The following is a 12,467-nucleotide window of genomic DNA, read 5'->3' on the forward strand; positions in this document are numbered from 1 at the left end:
CATTTGAATAGGCAGCATTATTTTTAGTTTACTAATCAACTCAGAACATTGTTGTACGAATAATATTCACACTGGATAGGGAAAGGATTGGTGGGGAATCGATCGGCAGTACGAGTTAGGAGGTCCATTTAAACACATACAGTAGTAGTAACATACGCGTTCAAATTGGGTGTACAGTATGCTATCCTATGATTGAAAAATGCTGAAATTGGTCTATTCAATTATTATCAAAACAATACAGGACAGTATATATGTCATGTCATCTATAAGAATTCTAAATCATTTTTAACTATAGTTAGGTATAGTTTTATAATTTGTTTACATTATACAGTAGTATGGGTGAAAATGTAAACAAAAATGTGAAGTTTTGAAATAAAATATAATAAACATTTTTTTATAAATTATTTTTTAAATAAAAAAAGGAGAGAGAAAGAAATTTAATTCTTTGAAAAGTAGAAATTTATCAGCATTTATATTTATGACTCCCAATTGACGTTGAAAGTTGTTCAAACGAAAATATGAATCATAAATTAATGATAGCGGACAGGCATAAATTGCATTACCATAAATATAATAAGAGTTATGAAATTACAAAATATAAGATATAATATTTATATTATAAAACTTTGTTAATGATTTTTTTGTTTAAAGTTAAAAAAAGATTTCATATTTACAATATATCCTACATAATATCATCTTAAAACCTGCATTTAAATTCTATACGCATTATGTACACTGATACACACAATTTCTATTTGTTTTTTTTTAATACATTTAAGAACAATTTTAATTCAACATTATTTTATTGATTAATTTTAAATAAATGATTATGAATTCATAAAAAAAGTGTTTTAAGCAATTTTTACTTTACACTACACAGCTCATTTTTCTTGCAGTGTATAGGATATTCACCCTGGATAATAATCCTGAAGTGAGATTGCGATTTTTTTTGCTTGTACGCAGAAAGATTTTTTTTTTTACATACAAAAAAAGCTAAACAATCGTTCAAAGTACTGTTTACCAAAACACCATGTGATCCACATATCATACAATCAAAGAATATATTTAGGTGTGATGACATGATAATTAATATTTATGTGGTAAAGATGAATATTCATGTAGTAATGATTAATATTCATGATATTGATATGATTATATTCAAGGTTTTTATCATAATCAGAAAATATAAATACAAAAGAATTACCGTAACAATTATTATTAATTATTAAGTAATTAATTAATAATCAATCATAATTAAAAATCACTATTAATATCGGGAAAGAAATATTTCAATTCTAAATCAAATTTAGTTTTAAATCTTTAAAAAAATCAAAATTAAACACAACAAATTATGGTTGAGAAATATCAGGAAAACTGTTTTATAAAAAGCCATCACAAGTGAATTCTAAAAAGTGAATTCGAAAAATGTATCTGAATAAAATCCTTCATGAAAATGAACGTACAATCAATAAAATTCATTAATTCAGAATAACTATAAAAATAATGTATTTCTTTACGGAGATGAATTCTTAGACATTTGAGGCACAGGTCGACTAAAAAGGAATTTCTATTTTAATAGAAATATAACTGGATACATAATTTGTATAATCAGAATAGTTATTTAATTTATTCTGGAAAATGACAATGACAAGAAATCGAATCAAATAGTAGATTTAGGCCTATAAATAATTTATTTCAATTTTTTAATTTTGTTATGGCATCATACCGTATGAATATTGTTGATTTTTCTTTCTTTGTCAAACTTTACAGTACCAAAGCATTATCATGTGACCCATCTTGGTGATCCAAACTCAGAAATAAACAAAATTGGCTTTTATGATGAATGGTAGTTTATAATGAATAATAAAACTTGGTGGAATTTCAAATTCATAAAAGGAGAAAAGTTATCAATGATATATGTACTGTAGTGTAACAAACTAATAATATTAAAAACATTTACAATAAAATAAATTAGTGTGAAGTTGAGCAAAATTTATGAAGGATTTCATCCTCTGCTTTGACAATTGACAACGAAATTTTGGCTGAGTGGTCTGACAATTCTTATCTTCCCAAAACAGACAATGAGACATGTAAAATGTAATAAATATTCTCTGTTAAATCTAAACGATGATCATCGTGTGCCCATACTTCATGTTTTGTTATTGTAACATGGATCATGAATTAATGTTTCTGAATATGACAAAATACAGATAAAATGTCAAACGCATGACTAGTTCTCAACATAAATTACTATTTTAGATAAAATTATGTATACGAATATATCTCTCTGAATAATTAACCTGAATAGTAACAAATACATGCCCAGTAACCCATAACATTACTTGTACCTTACTTACTGTACATTACTTATCAATATGACATCACACAAACCATAAATGGTGTTGTAGTCTATAAGTGCCAGCTTACCCGGATAAACCGACAAATGCCATATTCTCCTTAAAAAGCGAGATACAGTATATTTGAAAAGTAGAAAATTCATTGAACATCCCTCTCCATAAATGGTACAGTCCTCACTCATTTCTTTATATCTCGCTTTTTGAGAATATGCCATTTGTCTGTTCATCCAGGTAAGCTGGCACAAAACAGACAAAACTACAATAAAAAGTATGAATTCAATACCATATTGGTCATTACCACTAGAAATTTTATTAAATCATCTCTATGATTAAATGTATGTTTTCTTATTAGCCCTGACAAAGATAGTGTTATTCAAAAGCTAGACACTTCTTTCTGGTTGTTTTACTTTACTGTTTTGATTTAGCATTTTGCTTATTTTATTTGTAGATCTCCATTGAGATCTAGCAACACCATTGTCATTTTTTTAATAATTTAACTTTGGGTTTAGTGAAACTAAATATATTGAAAAATTAATCATGGATACAATAACATAAATCCATAGTTTAAAGATGTATTAAAATAATATCAAACTACTCATTTGCATACGCCATTGTCTTCGATACTAATTAGCATTTTGTTGACTGTAAAAATAGAACATTTTAAGTCTTGACGTTCAATCAAATGTTAATATTAAATTCTATTCATCTGTGCATAATGCATAAACAGCTCTGTCATTGTCCCAACAAAATGGATTCTACATATTCTTTGTTAATTGCATTTAAGCACATCGTATCCTAAAGCGAATATGCAAAAGTGCATTAGACTCTGTCGTAATGTGGCTTACGATGGTAACATCACTCCATTTGTTCATCTAATAAAATAAACAGTTCTATCAAAAACAGTAGAAATCAGTTTTTTTAACTTTATCATAAAGCTCTGTCTACACTATCAAACTTTATGTGACAAAAAAATTGACATGCCCATAATGGTCATCATGATGTCATATCACTACCATATTTGGGCTCTTTCTTTGTAAAACTACAGTATTACAAATGTTTGCCATTTGTTTGATAAGCAAGTGGTTGTTAATTATTAAATACTGTATCCACTCTTTTATTGCCCTTCCCCAGCATACAGACCTGACCCTTGGAAATGATAACTTATATACAATGTTTACTTGCATAATTCCATTAATTTTGTTCAAATGAAATCAAAGCTGGTGCTATAAGCTGGTGCTAGCCTTACAATCTACGGATAATATGGGGAATCACTATAAAGCTGAACTTATTCCCAATTTCCCTCCCTTAGCATTAGTAGAGACATATACAAAGAACTATGGAACATTATTATATTAGGCTTCTAAATCTCACTTTATCCACTTTATATGTTGTTTTGTATGTTAAATATTTGAAACAGATTAAGCATATTATTAATAATACCGTAAATTAATTGTGTTTATCTATTTTTCATTTGACAGAAATTGTTTTTTCTCTCAAACTTTTTTGAAAACTTCTCTAACGAAATTTATTCTTACATAAAATCAATCAAAATTACCAGCGAGTAGGACCTAACACAGAAGACACAAATGATATTAATTAAAATTTTGCATGTATGCACAAAATGCGAAAATCATTGAAGTAGATAATTAGCTAGGATAATAGCAAACCATTGTTAAATAAAAAATGATAATTATTAAATATTTATGATATTTTGAATATTTACAAGTTTTTTTATTTGAATTAGTTGGCATGATTTTCATTTTAAATGATCTAAAAAAAAACATGACAGAATATTGATACTACAAATTATGTAATAATTTTTTTTTATAAAAAAGATCAGTCAATATCAATCCATCTTTAATAATACAAGATATATATCAACTGATGTAGATATAACATCCGGCATTTATAGGTTATATTCCGTTGGGACTATCCAATGACTAAGAATTAGACTAGAAGATAGTATCATATGATGTGTAATTTAATGGCAATCTATCTTGTTAGAGTAACTAATTAATCAAAACCTTCAATGCCTGTTATTGTTCATCTACAACTTATACCACACAAGCTTTTAAGCTTTTAAAACATTTGATATTATTACGAAAAAGAAATAATACACAAAATATAATTTGTACGAGTTATGAGAATTTATTATTGACATATTGAAACAATTTTCAATGGAGTGGAAGATTAATGACTCAAGCCCACCTTTTGGGAGTCACTCCAAATTGAGAGTGTTCCAATACGCATGTGTATATAGTCCATTTCACAAGATCATCATACTGTGATAAAATCATGCCAGCTTATAATGTGAATGGGTCTAAACACCAAATTCTGTTATTTACACAGACGTAAGAAAATCGCTCTATATTTCTTTTGTCATCTTTAGCCAAAACGATTTAAAAGGATCTGCTTGATAACACACAGCGAACCATACCAAACAAATACATTATAATTATGTTATTATTTTCTTAATCAAATCACATCCAGAGGCAGAAACACAGCCGAATGGAATTTATATCTTTTTCTATTCTATTGATTTATCTATTTTCTATTGATACTCAACTATAAGACTTTATTTATGTTTATGTGTAGGCTCTAGAGCATCTTTTGTATATGTTTGTCTTGTGAAGGATTGCCACCTATAAGAAGGATAGTGCACGAATTTATTTATGGTTATCCTTGGCAATTTGCCTAAATATATAAAAACAAAACAAACAAAACAAAAAGCTTTTTCTTTTCAGTTTTTTTTTAAAACTTATCATGTACAATGTAATGTGTTTTGGAAACTCAGCCCCAAAGCCCTTTTTGGCTTACTTGAGTATCCACACATAAATGAACAAGATTGCAACAAGGTTATCTTATGATTTATTATCTTATGTGAAATAATAAAATAAATGAATAAATTAATATTGGCCAGAAGTAGAAGTATCTCTTGGCCTGCCCTGCCAATTCCCAGCTCTCAGGCTATGATGGCAGTGTGAAGGATAAAAAGCAGCATCTAAAAGTTGCCCAGAAATAACCGGTTAAATGGCGTTCTAACACGAAATTGAATGGGTGTTTTTAACCGGTTATTTTGCACTGTCTTTTAACCGAAACCACAAAATTTTCCTGTTTCTGCTTCCAAGAAATTTACACCATTTTCAACCGGTTATTTTTATGCATTAACCGGACCCATGTCTCCTAGTTTCTAAAACCTTCATCATGCGCTTTATTGCCAATTCTTTGCTCAAATTACAGAGTAAAAAACCACAATAATAACAACGTAATGCTTAAAAATAAGATAATAATCCAGTTTATCATATTTCACATAAAACAAACATCCAATATATTAAATCTTCGCTATAATGAGAAACGGTATACAGTATTAAGAAAAAGTATGAAAGATTAAATTGAAATTGAATTTATATATTTACGTTAACAATTCTTATAACATTTTCATTTCATAGCATAAGGTATAAATTCTGAGAGTAAAATCACTTTTGGATATTCAATGTGATTTGTAATTTTATTTTCTAGATCAAGCGTGAATTTGTATTTTACAAAATGTGCCAAAATTGTGTTTAATATTTTGCCGTGTCATTGATTCTCAGTTTGATATTCTTGGTTTTATTGTAACACTCCTTGTCTGTTGTAAGTTTCTTTTTGTTTTTTGATTTGAAACATTCTTTTAAATTAATAAAGTACAGTAATAGAAAGTGAATTAATGTTTTAACAAAGAAAATAATGTTAAACATTGGAACGTTCTTTTAAAATTAATAAAGTAAAGTAATAGAAAGTAATGTAATATTGTAACAAAGAAAATAACGTTTACATATCACAAACCAGCATTAAAAAAACCCCATTATTATCATTTTTAAATCTCATTAATGGATAATACTTTCGTACCTCATCTATTCTATCCTTTCTAATTTCCCAACCATTTTTAACATCATTAATAATAATTCAGTATTCAGAGCGTTTATTGACATTTTACTTTCAGAAGAAAAAAAATCAACACCGGATTACAATATATTTGGATGTTATGATAGATTACACTGGATACTCAAAAGAGAAGATTTATATAGCCTAGGTGTTAAAGTTATCCATCGATTTTATCGTTAGGTATGATAAGGAAAAAATGAAATTCATCTTTGTTTTTTAATATTTATCCCTTATACTGATATCTATAAATATACATTTCTCTCTCAAAGACTGTTACAAGCCACTCTTGATGGAAATATAGCGATTCTATTGAAGGTCCAATTATAATCCTAGTACCCTAGATTCAAAATAGGTGTGGACTTCTTTACAATTGAGGCTTGCCCCAATACAATAAAAACGCACACAACTCCACCAAAGGTACTCAAGGAAATTATTAAAATCAAAGGTACTTTTTTAATCAAACCTAAATACAGACCAGTACAAATGTTATCTTTGGTAATCCACAAAATTAGACTTGCTTTAATATATTTAGGTTTTAGTTGTCATTTATAATTAATTTATAAGCTAGTCCAATCTACATTTATAACGTCTTTTAGAATACTATATTACAATGTCATGGTCACACAGATAGAGTGATTTTATGATAAAATTAAGCATTGTTATTCTAAACTATTTACAAGATAATAAATTAATCCAGTTTTCTCACTAAAAACCTTTTTATATCCTGAATATATGAAACACTAATAACAACAGCTTGCTTGATATTAACATGACCTATGTAGTATATGAGAAATGTATGGTGAAATGCATTTATATTTCTGCATATCATCACAATCGGTCTAATGAAGTTATTGATATATGGTCTTGTTAATTTTACATATGACTAAATGATATCCTTAGAGATATGAATGCAGAAATTTGTCTCTATATTAATGATATGAAATCTTCTGGACGGCTTTTTTTTTCTTTATTGTTGCTCTTGGTTCTTAATTGCATTATAGAACAGAATGATGGCATTTGTTAGTGGCACTGTAGAATAATACCAGATTTCTTTCTAAGTATTGGTTTCAACTTTGGTCTCGTCTATGTTTGTTCTAAAATGCAATCTAAACATCATTGAGACAGAACAGTATGAAACTGCAATATTTTTACACAGGTCAAAGGAAGGTTCGCCACAAATATACCAACTTAAGTACCTGTAACTACAGTTCGGGTTTTGTTTGCCTGCTCTGCCAGAAAAATAACTATTTTGTTACTAGCTATATAGGCCTATCTAACATAACAACCCAAAATGGTTGTACAAATTAAATCCCAAATGAACGTCTGTAAACTACTCTACAACAGTGAAACAAAGGAGAAATCAAAGACCATTTTTATAAACTAAATAAATGTTAATTTCTTTTTAATTCCTGCTATTGAGAAAGAAATGAAATGTGTCTAACATTAATTATTTAAAACTTATTTGTGTTTGTTAAATTCAAACAAAACATTGTATAGGAAGATGCTACAGCATATTAAATTATAATGGTTATTTTTGTACACTGGAATACAATATATAAACTGGTATAGCAACAACATTTATTTACCCAACTTAAATATTAACTACTAATTATCATAACCTCATTCACAGTGATATTAATAATTTACAACCATGAAACACAATGTATGGTATATTAATAAATTTCAAGACAACATTGAATTCAAGGACTTAAAGCAATTAAAATGAACAGCCATATTGAAATGTGTTTATGCTTCATTTATTATATACCCATGTAGAGTACAATGTAGAATGGATGATAATAGTCATATTTAATAGTTAAAACAAATATAATTTCTATAATTTGAAATATTATAATTATTAATATTCTTTTTGACAATATTTTATAGTTTTTATTTTCTTGTCATGGCGACAACTGCCTTCAGGTGTTGATCAATGCTTAAAGTAATTAGTAGGCTACTTATTTTGATATCCTTTCACATATTATCCTCTTGTATCTTTTTTTCTTTTCTAAAGTATAAATATCTGTTCTTTTTTGTGTGGAAAATAAATGAATGAATAATTCTAAAATACTGTATTTGTATGTTGTGTGTTGCTATAAAATTATGTTCTACAGTAATTTTTTTTTTTTCTAAAGAAAATAAAGTGCAAAGGATGTAATTAGGTTCTGATGTGTGAAAATGAAACAGTCACTACACACACTTCCAAAACAAAGCAACTACTAAAATAGCCAATTGTCTTGAAAGACTTACAACAAAATAAGACGTTTTAATTTTAGCTACATTTCGCATCTCTTTTGCGCATGAATCATTTTGTTTACAACGTGTTATAGCAGATGTGGGTGAAAAACAAAACTATAAATGCATTTAAATTGATATCATTTTAAAGTAGTTTAACAAAATAAAGTTGACATTTCATTTATTTTATATACTGTATTTCTGTAACTTAATATTTAAAATGACGATGTGTTTCTGAACAAAATCATCTATAAACTAGCTAACGTATATTATGAACATCAATTTATCTAATTCAAACACTTGACAGATTTATTAAAAACCAGGAAAGTAAAAATAAAAGCACCGTATTTTGATCAAAATTGTAAAACGAAGCTGATGCAAATATAATCTCATAATCTACCTTGCCGGAAAAACATGGTATTCATATTTTTACATCACTACAAATCCGAAAGCAATTTCTCAATTACAAGTTAGAAATTTCTTGCATTAGATACTAATAGCTTAGAATACACAAGGTATCATCTTCCCAGATAAACAAACAAATTAAAAAATAAAATTACTTTATTCCATTTTATATTTCGTATGCTTTCCTAATGAAATTGTTGAGATGATCAAAATCGTTGCCTTGTACTTTATAGTATAAAAATAAATTTCAAAAATTAAAATTTATTTAAAAAGAAAAAAAAAATGCAATGCAATTAATCAAAATAATTATAATCAAATTATATGACATTTGTGATAATTTAAAAAAATAGGCCGGACTAAGTTAATAAACAAAATATTCAACTAATTTCAAATGCATATATATCCATGGCAAATATTTGAAATGAAAATGCAATTAGAAGCATAGAACATGTATATTAAAGTCAAATATAAGAAGCATTATGCGTTTAGTAAAATCTGAAGAGAACGTTAATTAGATCTGTTCCAAGGGAAGGTCACAACACAAGATCATGATCGCCATTCACTGCTATTATTTTCTTCTACGTCACACATTCTGGCATAAATATTAAAAACAGATTATAAGAACAAAGAATATTTTCTTTTAAGATTTTGGTACAAATATTGTATAAATGAATTTAGGAATCTCACTCATTCACGGTGCTGTACTGTATCTCAACAAATGAGAATATTTGTCCAGCATCATATATTAATAGGTAAGGGTTATGTTGGGGTCTCTGATATAGGCATCACATGTGAAACACATATGGTGCTGTATTGCAGAATTTGCCTTGATACAGGGGAAACTTTAGATATGGTACTGGGGATCAGCTGTGAATCTGAAGATTTTAATGTTATATACTATATAATTGAATGAATATTTAGATGCATTGTAGATTAAGCGTGGTTCCCACTAGCGACGCGAACGCAAGGACGTAACGCAACGCAAGTGAATTGACCAATCACAAGCGATGGCTTATTCGCTTGTGATTGCTAACTGCCTATAACTTGCGTTGCGTTTACGTCCTTGCGTTACGTTCTAGTGAGAACCAAGCTTTAGATAGACCTGGTTAATCATGATTTTGGAATACCAAACATTAACAATTTTGCTTTTAATATCCTATAAAAATAATTTATTATCAATTACAGCGCACAAAATTGACAAATTGTATAATTTTGTATTTTGCTCAGTATTATTTTGGACAATACAGTACAATATTAACAAGATTATATTGACTTATTACTATTAGAGCAAAGTTTAAACATCGAGCTACTGTATAATAGCTCCATGGTTTAAATAGTAAATATATCAATATTTCGTATTAGATATTATTATCTTTGTTTGTTATACATTTATCTACACTACTTAACCTGTCCAGGACGATATATGATAATACATAACATCAACAGTACATCCTTGTTAGTGTTAACATAGAGCAATAAACATATTGTTATGTTGCTTTATAACCCATACAGTCTTGTAACTGTATATGGTATTTATTCAAATTCTGATATTGATTCAATTATTCGAGGTCACATAATTTTTGTTAGGCTTCCTTTGTTCTGTGATATTCGAGTGCACATAGTCTGATCAAAAAAACTTCCTTTCAAAAATAAACTGAACAATAAATGCTCCTTTTAGATTGGATTTTATGAAGTCAGAATGCATTTTGATCATACCTAACAGAGTACACAGTTAAATTTGCCATGCTTGCTGTACTAATGTACTAACAAGCAAAGTACAGGTCAACCTTTAGTTTTTAATTACGTAAATGTTTTATTAATGGCAAAATACTTTTAATTTAATTTGCAGATGCAAAATCTTTAAAAATACAATCCGACAACGGAAAACATAAATTTGGATGCATATTTTATAAGTATCAGCAGCTATAATTCCAGCGACTCATTATGCAAGGATATGCACACAATTTTTGTTTTGCCGTGTATTCTGTTGATGTCAATATCTACAAAAATGGGGTTAATATTTGCTATACATTGGAAATATGTATTTTATACAGGGAGGTTCATTTGTACACAATGGGGACAAATCCTCGTCAGATAGGCCTATTTATCATCACTATCGCTGGTGGTCCCCAATTTCAATAGGGCACTTGAAGAAAAAAAGGGGTTCAAGTTGTTTATACACATTAGAACTAAAAGATACATTACTAGATATTTTGAGAACCTAAAAGAGAGATTTTTAATCCAAAACAAAAATTAATTTTTAAATATTGAAATATTCATGTTTTAATAATTTATACAAATTAAAAAAAGATAATAATATGATGACCCTGTGAACCTTCATTTAAAATTAAATACTTTATAATATGATCTAAACCACTCTAAATTGACATTGTACATTCATTATTAATTGCAAATATCAAATTATTGCTACAAGGCATTAATGAAAAGGAAATAGATGTTAGATTTAAAGTCATTTCTAGTGGCAATAACAAGTATTTGCCAAAAAATGTCTACCCAAAATGCATCTGGTAAACCTAGGTTCTTTAAAATTAGTAGTTTTGAAATGTTAATTGTTTAAGAAAAATCTAAAAAATATAGATTGAATTGTACCAGCACAACAGACATGAAAGTGAACAGTATACATTTGAGAATATGAATACCTTTATTCTTTGTTGTACTGTATCATATCATATCATATCATATTAGTGAAAATCAGTGTTTAAATAAAGAGAAATGATGAAATGGGGTTTTAAGAACAATAATTATGATTTTAATCAGAAATTTTGAAGTGAAAAACATAAATTAAAGGGGTAACTGCTGTTTAAAAATAAATTGATGAAATTCTAATCAAAGATAGTATGTAAATAAATCATTAAATTAACAGTTAAGTTCATAATTATATTCTTTTATACGAGTGATTTAATTTGATTTATCAGTATCAGCTGAATTAGGAGCAAATTTTATTTACATAGGTCATGTTTAAAAACATAAAAATGGAAATACCAACAATATGGAACTAAAATTATTATTGTTTTCTCGTTTTACTGTTGTCATTCGCATGTTATAATTGGAGATTGGCGGTCTCTAGTCACTACTAACAATGTAATAATAAATAACAAATAGTATTAGATTAACTTTGTATGTTGTAAGCAAGTACCTCGTAGATAACAGTGAATTACGTACTATTAATCCCAATAGAACTCCGTCAATGCGGCATGCTTAAGACTGTCACTTTTACGATGGACGACACTTAAGATGAATAAAATTTATATTTTATTTTATATATAAATTTATGTGATTCAGTTTAAAGACATTTGTTTTAAGTGCCTTGATAAAAAGATGTATCAGGATTTACCGCTAAAAATTGACAATAAAAGAATAAAATGCATTAAAAACAATTCAGTATTAAACCTAAACATACAATCAAACAATTATTATTAGTTTTACTATATATTAGTACAAAACAATAATAATTATAAACAATATTTATTTTGTAACTGAAACTCACTGAAAAAGTGTGTTCCAACTTCTACTACAGCTGTACCA

General features: G+C 27.7%; 1 protein-coding gene across 11 annotated transcripts in view; it reads right to left on the bottom strand.

The window, feature by feature from the left end:
* LOC140040245 (bromodomain adjacent to zinc finger domain protein 2B-like) overlaps positions 1 to 12,467 on the bottom strand; it is a 65,693-nt gene that overhangs the window by 32,035 nt on the left and 21,191 nt on the right. The gene's annotated exons all lie outside the window — the stretch shown is intronic.

This window comes from Antedon mediterranea, chromosome 2 (assembly GCF_964355755.1).
Source record: "Antedon mediterranea chromosome 2, ecAntMedi1.1, whole genome shotgun sequence".
Lineage (NCBI taxonomy): Eukaryota > Metazoa > Echinodermata > Crinoidea > Comatulida > Antedonidae > Antedon > Antedon mediterranea.